Source organism: Pteropus vampyrus, unplaced genomic scaffold (genome assembly GCF_000151845.1).
Source record: "Pteropus vampyrus isolate Shadow unplaced genomic scaffold, Pvam_2.0 Scaffold340, whole genome shotgun sequence".
In the NCBI taxonomy this organism is placed as follows: Eukaryota; Metazoa; Chordata; class Mammalia; order Chiroptera; family Pteropodidae; genus Pteropus; species Pteropus vampyrus.
The window spans coordinates 1,592,452-1,602,675 of NW_011889121.1; the positions used below are offsets into that span (position 1 = coordinate 1,592,452).

The 10,224-nt window shown below is 36.9% G+C and overlaps 1 protein-coding gene and 2 pseudogenes across 2 annotated transcripts in view; 1 reads left to right on the top strand and 2 right to left on the bottom strand.

Moving 5' to 3' along the window:
- The window catches only part of DMD (dystrophin), a 2,089,898-nt gene that overhangs the window by 1,564,519 nt on the left and 515,155 nt on the right, over window positions 1–10,224 (bottom strand). The window lies entirely within an intron of this gene.
- On the bottom strand, window positions 2,181–2,299 carry LOC111730920 (annotated as a pseudogene).
- Window positions 9,438–9,556, top strand: LOC111730919 (annotated as a pseudogene).

The following is a 10,224-nucleotide window of genomic DNA, read 5'->3' on the forward strand; positions in this document are numbered from 1 at the left end:
AAGAATGAGAGCAGTAACTTTCTGCGGGTCAGCTTTATTTTAGAAAGCCTTCCTTTTTTTCCAGTATGGAATCAGATATCTTTATGCCCTGTGCACGTTATTGCTCAATGTTGGCTGTTGATGGGATTGTGTGTTGTACATGCGCACAACACAGGTACATAGTTATAGGTGCATGTATGTGTACAGACCTGTGTAAGCATACAAGAAGTGATCACAGTGAGAATTATAAGGAGATATGCATCCAGTCATTACTGGGAAAGAGACTGTGGATGATACCTGGGCTTATGCAGTTCAACATAGACATGGCAGTTGATACTGTTAATAGAAATTGAATAATCCAGTATAAATGGGATATACTGACTATATTGCATGTCGATGTAATTGTCATTTGATACTGCCAGCTCAGAGGTGCAGAATACTTTCCCCTGAAGAGAACAGAATTTCCTATTGTCAATTATCATTCAAAATAGCAAGTTCTGGCAAAAGAAACAAGGATTTGGGTCTAAGATAAGAGAAGTTTCTATCCTGGGGTCCCTCCTCTGATTTAAGTCCTGCAGATATGAGTCCTAGGCTATTACTGCCATTAAGGGGAGTTCGGCTGGCCCCCAAAGCTAAACAGGTAATAAAATAGACCAGGTAAACCAAGATTTGGACGCAGAAAATCCTATGGAGGCTGTGTTAATTTTAAATTGCTGGTATAACAAATCCCCCAAAACTTAGTGGATTAAAACAACACAAATTTATTATCTTACAGTTAAGTAGGTCAGTCTGACGTGGGTCTCATTAGGCTATAGCCCAGTGTCAGCAGGGCTGTGTTCTTCTCTGGAGGCTCTTGGGGGAGAATCCATTACATTTTTGAGCTTTTAGAGACTTACCATATCCCTTGGCTCACAGTCCTCCTCCTCAATCCCCAAACTAGCTTAAATATAGGGAGGAACACCAACTAAAAATTTTAATATATGGGTAAAGAAAATCTGAATCACTCCTGAGAGAAATAAAATTAGATGTGTTTGTTCTGTTTTCTCTTTATCCCACAAAAGTACAGTATTCTCCTCAGAGGAGAGCAAAATACCCTCACTAATATCTCAATATTATCAGCATTCATGTGGGCTTCCAGATAAGAAAGTTATTACTATTGTTTGCCTAATCCTGATTTTATTTAAATATTAAATAGTAACATGGTAATAAAAATAATTTTGAATCTATTCTAATGAAAATTATGAAAATGACCATTTTCTAAAGTAGGTAAAATTTAAGACAGATAATTTAACAGATCATGTTCTCCATGAACAGTTATTAATGAAAATTATTTCTTTTCTCATACATGTATTAGATATTACAATTAGAAACCACTAGAATATCAAAGAAAAAAAAGCTGACCTCAAATGCAGTGTGCATATGAAATAACATAAGGACACATTTAAAAAAAGACTAAGAATGGTTTGAACATTTATCTAGAAATTCAGAAACATGCTATCCTGGCATTGGTTAAACTAACAAAATGCACAATCTTTCTGAGGCTCAGTTTACTCAGCTGTGAAATGTAGAGTGAAAGAAAAGCATTCCAGTCAGTGAGACAGCAAGTGCTAAGGCCCTGAGTGGTATATCACACTGGATTCTATATATAAAAGGGACTGGAGTTAAAGCCAGAATGGATGTAGAGCCAACAGTTAGAAAGCTCTTCCTCTGGTCAAAGAAAGAGATAAGAATGACTTGAACTATGGTGGTGGCTATGAAGGTGGTGAAGTATTAGAGCCTCAGTGATATATTCTGAAAGGATAACCCACAAGGCATCATGATGGATTGAAATTTAGGGATGACAGGGATTGGGGAATCAAGGATGATTTGCAGGTTTCACTTTAAGTAACTGAGTGACTAGATGACAGCACCACTTATTGGTATAGGGAAAACTAGAAGAAGCTATCTCCATGAAGATATTTATTCAAATAGTTATTTTTCTGAGGAACATAAGATACAGAATACTTCATGAGAATTTCAGATACAGTTTAGATAAAATTACATTTGAAACAACATTTAATGTGGAGGCAATAAATTGATGACATACTTTATTGCAAATAGTTCTAATCCTTCATTTTATCCTTTTTTTTTTTTTTTTAGGCGAGGCAACCCTTGGTTGCAAGGACCTTGTCAGCTTACAATGCCTTACTTTTTATTTTTTACTCCTACAGCACCTGGTCCTCCTAGGTGGTCTCCCATCCAAGTGCTAACCAGGCCCAACTCTGCTTAGCTTCTGAGATCAGACAGGATTGGGCTTGTTCAGAGTGGCATGGCCATAGACTTATCCATGTTTAAAAATATTTAAATGACCAACTTAAAGTGACTTAAAAGATTGATTTATTATTACAAAAATTCCTGATCCATGCATTTAATGTCAATGCAGACATGGATGATTCATGGGAGAAAAAGGAACACCCTGAACTCAACCATGTGTTTAGAGGACAAATTCAATCATCTTTTAAATAGTCCCAGGATGGTCTCAGTCATTAAAAAGCAGAAGGCTAATAAAACAAGTCTTCCTACTAAATCAATTTCTGAGTTTTAAAAGTAGATGTCCTCCCTTATATATTTTATTGGCAATATATGTTTTCTTTATAGAGAATCAGCCTTTCTATAGCTTTCAAAAAGGTTAAGAATGCAAGGTGTATTATAGGCCAATTTCTCTTGTAAATGTTGACTTAAAATAGTTTAAAGACCTTTTTCTCATGTTAGAGGTGATTGATGGCACTAGGTTTAACTTTTAAAAATGTGCTGCTCAAACCTGTATGTGTGTGTGTGTGTGTGTGCACGACACGCGTAGATTTATAAAGACTTTTGCTCAAGTTAGCTTATGCATCGGTCCTAATGAACAGCTTTAAACGTGATAGAAAATTCCAAAACTTTTTATTAGAAATCACATATGTTAAAAAGAAAACAATGACTAATAAATCTTATTTAAAATGCTGAAGGAGTTTATTATTTAAGAAATCAATGGACTTTGAAAGAAATAAACAGTATAAAAGGTTAGGTTCCTGCTCCAAGATCATCTTCACTGTTTAAAGATTTATGCATTTAAGTTCAGTTAATAAAATTAGGGAATCTGAGTAAGGACGATTGTATCGACCCAGTAGGTTTTGCTTTATTTAACACCCCATCTAAAAGATTATAACACGTCCACAGTTTCACTTGACATAAACGTTGGGTCAATTATTAGAAAAAGATTCTATTCCCAAACATGTTTCATACTTTCAAAAATATTCTATCACATGTTAATTAATTTGTAGGGATTAGATCACATTCTGTCATGTATAACAGTTACCTATGTATTGAATTGTCAATTCCTTGGAAGATTCTATATCTTCTTCTTTTTGATGCATTTGAAGTAGATAGCACTGTTTCTCACATTAAGTTGTCAATCACTAAGTGTTTGATGATTTCAAATGAGTTTCTGCTTAATAAAATAATGGCCCCGAGACAAATAAATTTTAAAAGCTTTTAGTGTCTGAAAGAAATTACAATGTCAGAATTAGAAGTAGGGTCTTCAAAATTTTTAGGTTGTTAGTGGTCTTTGAAATCCACCCACTGGGAAAAAATATCCAAGTCTATCCATCCACTTGTCTAATATTTGAGCTCTACAACATCACCCCTTCTTTTTTTAGAGTAATCTACATGCATTCAACACAGTAAAAGACACTTACTTATATTAGCAAAAATAATATTGCTCCATGATAATGATAGAATTGGTTTACATAAGTAACCAATGTTTAGGATCTTACAATAAATTCTAACTTTAATAGTTTCCATTTCTTCTGTAAGACTAAAGTTCTTAGAATTATTATGCTTATTCAGTGCCTCTTGATCTATCTCAGGAAAGATTACTTTACACAAATAAGAAGACTCCTTCAAGCACTAATTAGCTTTGACTATCATTTTCCTCACTAGTATATATTAAGATTAAGGTGAAGAAGAATGGGTGTTATCATTTTTTCCTTTGCAATATTTTTTGCTTAAAATATGTTTCCACTTACTAAGAATGCATATACTATCACTTAATAGAAAACTTATATCTTATATTACTGAAATCTTGCTGCAACTAATATTTTAAACCAATATATTTATTTGCATTATGAAAATTTTAAGATTAATTTCTTATTTCCTAGTTCCTTAATATTCTATATTTTATGGTTTTTCAGCTCATTTTTAACATGCAGTTCTTCTATGTTCTGGTGAAATAAACATTGAAGATACAATAATACTGAGAAAATTACATACAATTATTTAATTTTTATCCAGAAGCTTATATCTTATTCATTTTTATATTTGTTATATTTTGAAGTGAGTAGGATTTATCCTGATTTTTAGTCTTTTCTAACCTTGTTCCTGCACCAAGGTTCACCAAATACTCAAGTGCTCAATGATTCTTATTGTTCCAGACTAATCTTTCCCCACCTCCTATCTATGTTCAGACTCCCTCCAATTGACAACGCCAACAATATCACGGTCTACCATTATGGTTTAGGTGGTGTGAGGTGTATTTATCAAGGGCTTCACCATGTCCTCTTGCTTACTTAACAGTACTAATTTTAAATAAATTAAAGTAATTCTCTGAGTGATCTCAAAAGATCCTCTCCTTTCCCTGAGGCCAGTATGTATATTCATTCTACTTAAAATAGTTTCACCTACTGTGTCTCTACTGATAAAACATAAATGAAACAGTTTTTCAAACACTTTTCCAAGGTGTTCACTTGCCCAACTGATTCTATACAGACCCAAGTTCTCAACTGGCTCAAATAATAAATCCGTGCAAAAAATATGCCACACAGAAACTTAGATATACAAGCCTAGGTAAAATGTACATTTTTTTACTTAGTCCTTTTTGAGATAATAACCCTGTCTCTCTCTCTCTTTTTTTCTTAACCCACATTTTAGAGATTTCAATCTAGATAAGAGATGTTCACATGACAGCCTGATGAAATATTTGTGATAACGAGATGTTTTGGCATATCTTAAGTGATATTTTTGCCATTTCTTTCTATTTCTAGAGTTAACTGAGAGAGAGCAGGAGGGAATATATTCATAAGTGGTTAGTGTTTCCCTTTAATAACTTTTGTGTGGTTTGAATTGGATCTCAAATTTGCAATTCTTGTAAACATTCTTCAGCTATTCAATTCTTCTCTGAGGGCAACATCGTGGTAAAAAGACAGAATCCAATATATCTCTTAGTCTGGCTCCAGTTTGTGTGACTTTTGCATTTATTTCCAGCACATTTGTAATCAACTAATTAATGTCCTTCCATTTTAAAACAAAAGTCAATTAAGCCTGTAATAAAGGGAGCAATGTTTTAATCCATGCAAAGGAAAAAAAATTCAGGAGAAGAAGACTAAAATATTCTGTATTACAATTATTTTCTGTAGTAGTTACAAGCAGGGAATATCATCTCCAACTCACTCACTGAGTGATTTGGGCAAGTTACTTAAACTCCTCAGCTGTAAATGGCCATAATAATAGTGTCTACCTTCTAGAGTTGTTGTGGGAATAAAATAAAATTATACCTATAAAGTGCTAATTACTGTGCCCAGCACTTATAAATGTTCAGTAAATATTACACTAGATCACATCAATGTTTCTGTATAAATGTTACTCCTTGTTTCAGAAGACAATTTTTTCTGAGATTTTTGGGAACCAGTTCAACCATCCACACATTGTTAAATAAAGTTATGGTTGCAGAAGAAAAACTTCTGTTTTCACAAGTGGGCTAATTAGTGTCTCACAAATACTAAGACAATTATAAGAATAAGGTATTATAATTACGAACCAGCCTTCGGGAGACTTGTTAGAAATCTTCAGTATAGTTGTGACTCTGTCTCTGCGTGTATATGTCTGTGTGCATGTGTGTAATGTTAGCACTGGGGAATTTAAGATGTAGTTCAAGTCTACTGTGAAGTATCTCAAAGATATCAAGGACTGTCACCCAGAAATCCTGTTGTGAGTCAGCAACATCCTTCAGGCATGAAACTGGAATGAGTGGGAAAGTCACAGAGAAAACAGTAAGATTTAAAATGTCAAATTATTTATTTTGGGGAGAGTCACCATTAATCCTAAAGGTAGGCAAAATATTTAGAAAGATCAGCTCTCTTTAATTAAGATACTTTATAGAAATAGAAAAGTAATTTAATTTTTGCAATATTCCAGGCACTTGACATGTGTATACTTTACAGGTAGGCATAACTTAATTTTACACTCGCAGTAACTTTATCAGGTAGATGTTATTGATTCTACTTTGCACATGAGCAAAACTGAGGCTCAGAAAGCTTCCCAGTGCCATATAACTAATAAAGACAAAAATAGGATTTCAACCCAAGGCTAACTGACGCCAAGAATAAAAGGTTAAAATAAGGTCTCTAAGCTTGCCTGAGAAAATGACCAGAGAATCTTGTTTTCTCAGAACTATGCAGTTAAGATAACTGTGGAATATTTGCTAGATAGAACCATTCTTAGACTAGTGGAGGAGGGGGCTGCGAAGTGACATGCAGGCCTTTATCCTCTGTAACTAAAATGGTATTAAATACTGGTGAGAAATCAAGGCTGTAGCTCTTTGTGTCAAGTGACCACACCGACCTTGGCTCTTATCCTCAGTAGCCATAGGTACTCCAACTGGATGAGAGGCAAATGTGTGCATTTTGGTTGCTTCTGGGCCATCCAATGACATAAAGAATCATGCCAGTGTATGTCCTGCCTTGTATCCCTCTACACAGCTAAGTAAATGTAGCACTGGATTACATTCTATTGCACCTGTGAATATAATTACCAATTTGATCCCCTCAAAACTACAGTGACATGGCAGGCTCCAATGACTGTTAAATCCTGTCACTTAAAAGTCATATATCTGGCTGAAATCCAGACTGTTTAGCAAAACTAATCCTAGATAAATGGCTTGTGACTAAAGCCAACCTATTTGTGGCATTAATATCAGAGATCATGAAGTTAACTAAAGTCATTTGCTCTTTTAAATGGATTTACAGGATCACAAACTTGTACTCTGAAAAAATTATTTTACTGCCATTTTTTAATTTTTTTCTTTTCTTTTATTATCTCTTAGTTATGAAAAATTCCCCTGGATTAAGAGGCTTTATCAACTGTGCCAATGAAAGATATTACTGGCTGAAAAAGGAATCATCAAATCCCTGCTGACAGGGCACAGTAATATTAATTAGGATCAAAGTGACAGAGGAAGAGAAAAAAGGAAAAATAAATAAAAGGACAGAGTCAAGGACCACCCCTGCACACAGGTTGTCCTAGACAATCCTTTGGTGGAATCAGTATATGAATGAGAGCACCATCCTGTCAGAAACACATGTGTGAAGTAATAAACAGAAGAGATGGAGAGAGAGAGAGAGCTGTGTGCTCAGGAGATAAATCCTTTAATCCTAAAGAGGACATTTTGGTAGCCAGTCTAACATGACAACTGGTCTATTTCTATTTTATCTGATGGACAAACCCCTTCTCATTAGCAAGACTGTTAGCAATGAGCAAAGCTCCAGTAATTGAAGATTTGAGCAGGAGGCTTAATCACCTCTTGAGGAAGAAAATACTAAATGTCTGAACAAACCCTGGGACAACAGATTCCAGGTTTTATCTTCTAAAAAGGCATATCTTATGGAAAGAACTATTCTATTACAGCTATTTTTACCTTGGCTATATGATAGTCTCACCTGATGAGCTGTTAAAAATTGCTGGTGTCAGGGCCCCACCTCAGACTAATGAAATCTGAATATCTGCTTCCACACCAATGTTTTCATAAACCTCCCCCACACAATTTCATTGGGCAGTCCTGTTGGAAATAACAGAATCTGATAAAAGATCAATATAATTTCATTATAGCTCATTTATCTATTGGCTGTATAATCTTGGTTTAGTAAAGTTCTCTAAGCCTCAATTTCTTCTTCTATAAAATAAGGGTAAATTGCCCTGGAACTTATGTATAAAAAAATAAGATAGCTGTTTCCAATCAGATGTCAGAGTAGATAAATGCTGTGCTCACCTCCTCTCATGACCACATCAAAATTGCAACTAAACTACAGAACAACCATCACTGAGAATGGTGTGAAGTCTAGCTGAACATAAGTCCTATAGCTATAGGTGGCCTCTTATGTATGTCTCCAGCTATAGGACTTATGTTCAGCTAGAATTCACACCTCTTATGGTAGGAGGGGTGGAGACATGGAATGGGCTGGTCCCACACCTGAGGGATATCTCAGCTGCAGAGGTCTCCCCAGAGGAGTGAGGAGTCCCAACCCCATACCAGGCTCTTAGCCCAGGGTTCCAGTGCCAGGGAGGTAAGTCCCCCAAACTTCTGGCTGTGAAACACAGTGGAGATTATGGCTGAATGAGACAGAGGGATGCAGGAGTCGAAGGTGTTCCTCTTAAAGGGTCCACATGCAGAATTACTGCTGACAGACTCACTTGCTCTAAGCTCTAGCGATGGGGAAACCACTCAAAAAGTGCCAGGGACATACGGGGGGGGGGGGCTTAACTAAATTGTTTGGCTTCAAGGCGTGGGCTAGAGGGGCACCTTGCTCCCAGAAAAAAGTGCTGGCAGTATCTATTGTTCCTTTGTTGAGCCCTCACCACTCCCAGCAGGAAAACTCAAGTGGCCGCCATGAGTTTCCAACAACCTAGCTAACACTGGTGACTCTGCCTTGTTCATTCTCTGAGACCCCACCCCTCCCTACTTGCTGGCGCACCCAAGCAAATTCCAGTGGCTTTTCCATACAAATGGCCTGCCTTGGCTCATGCTGCAGATTTTCCTAAAGTCTCTCAAAGATTCATAAAACTCAAGCAAGCAGCATCTGTCTTCAGCATGCTCAGTATTTCTCACTAAGCAGACCCAAGCCTACACTAGCGGTAGCTGGCCTCGGTTCACAGCTTAGCTGCCACAAGGCACCTCCAAGCCCAGCACAAGTGGCAACCATCTGTAGATCACTTTGCAGCTCATACCAAGTGGCCTCGGGCAGGGCACAGGCAGCAGATGAACTTGGCCTACAACAGAGCCTTTCCTAAAAGGCCTCAGAACCAACACACCCAGTAGCCAGCTTCAGACCACATCAAAGCACCATCTAACCACCTGCACAAAAGACACATCCAAAGGGCAGACTGGACAGGCACCAGAGCCCTGCTAAAGCGAATCCTGCTGCATAGGGTCAGTTCCTGCACAACAGTTCCTCCACTGTAGTCACAGTCGGTTCTCATAACTAATCAGCCCAAGGATCAATCCCTTTCATTGGCATGCCAATAGCAATCAAGGTTCAACTATAACAGGAGGGCACACACAACCCATACAAAGGACACACCTGGAAAACCTAGCTCAGGGGACCAGGGAGATTGTGCCACCGGGTCCCACAAGACATCTACTACATCAGGCCATTCTATTGAGACTGGGAGTCTACGGCCATGCCACCCTGAACAAGCCCAATCCCATCTGACCTCGGAAGCTAAGCAGGGTCGAGTCTGGTTAGTGCTTGGATGGGAGACCACCTAGGAAGACCAGGTGCTGTAGGTGTAAAAAATTTGAAAAATAAGGGATTGTAAGCTGACAAGGTCCTTACAATCTGTGAGGTCAATCAAGGGTTGCCTCACCTAAAAAAAAATAATTAATTAATTAATTTTTTTAAAAAAAAAGACTGGGAGACACAGTGGCCCTACCTAACACATAGAAACAAACACAGGAAAGCAGCCAAAATGGGGAGACAAAGAAACACATTCCAAATGAAAGAAGAGAACAAATCTCAGAAAAAGAACTAAACGAAATAGAAACAAGAAATCTACCAGATGCAGCATTTGGAACTCTGGTTTTAAGGATGCTCAATGATCTCAGTGAGTACTTTAACAAAGAATTAGGAAACATAAAAATGGAGATAGAAAACATAAAAAATATGAAGAATACAATAACTGAAATGATGACTACATTAGAAGGCATCAACAGTAAGTTAGATAAAGCAGAGGGCAGAATCAGTGATTTGCAAGATAAGGTAGCTGAAAACACCCGATTAGAACAGCAAAAAGAAAAAAAAAAAAAACAATCCGAAATATGAGGATACTTTAACGGACTTCTGGGACAAAATTATGTGTAATAGGGATACCTGACTGAGAAGAAGAATAAAGGATTGGAAACTATTTGAAGAAATAATTATGGAAAACTTCCCTAACTGGGCGAAAGAAATAGACTTA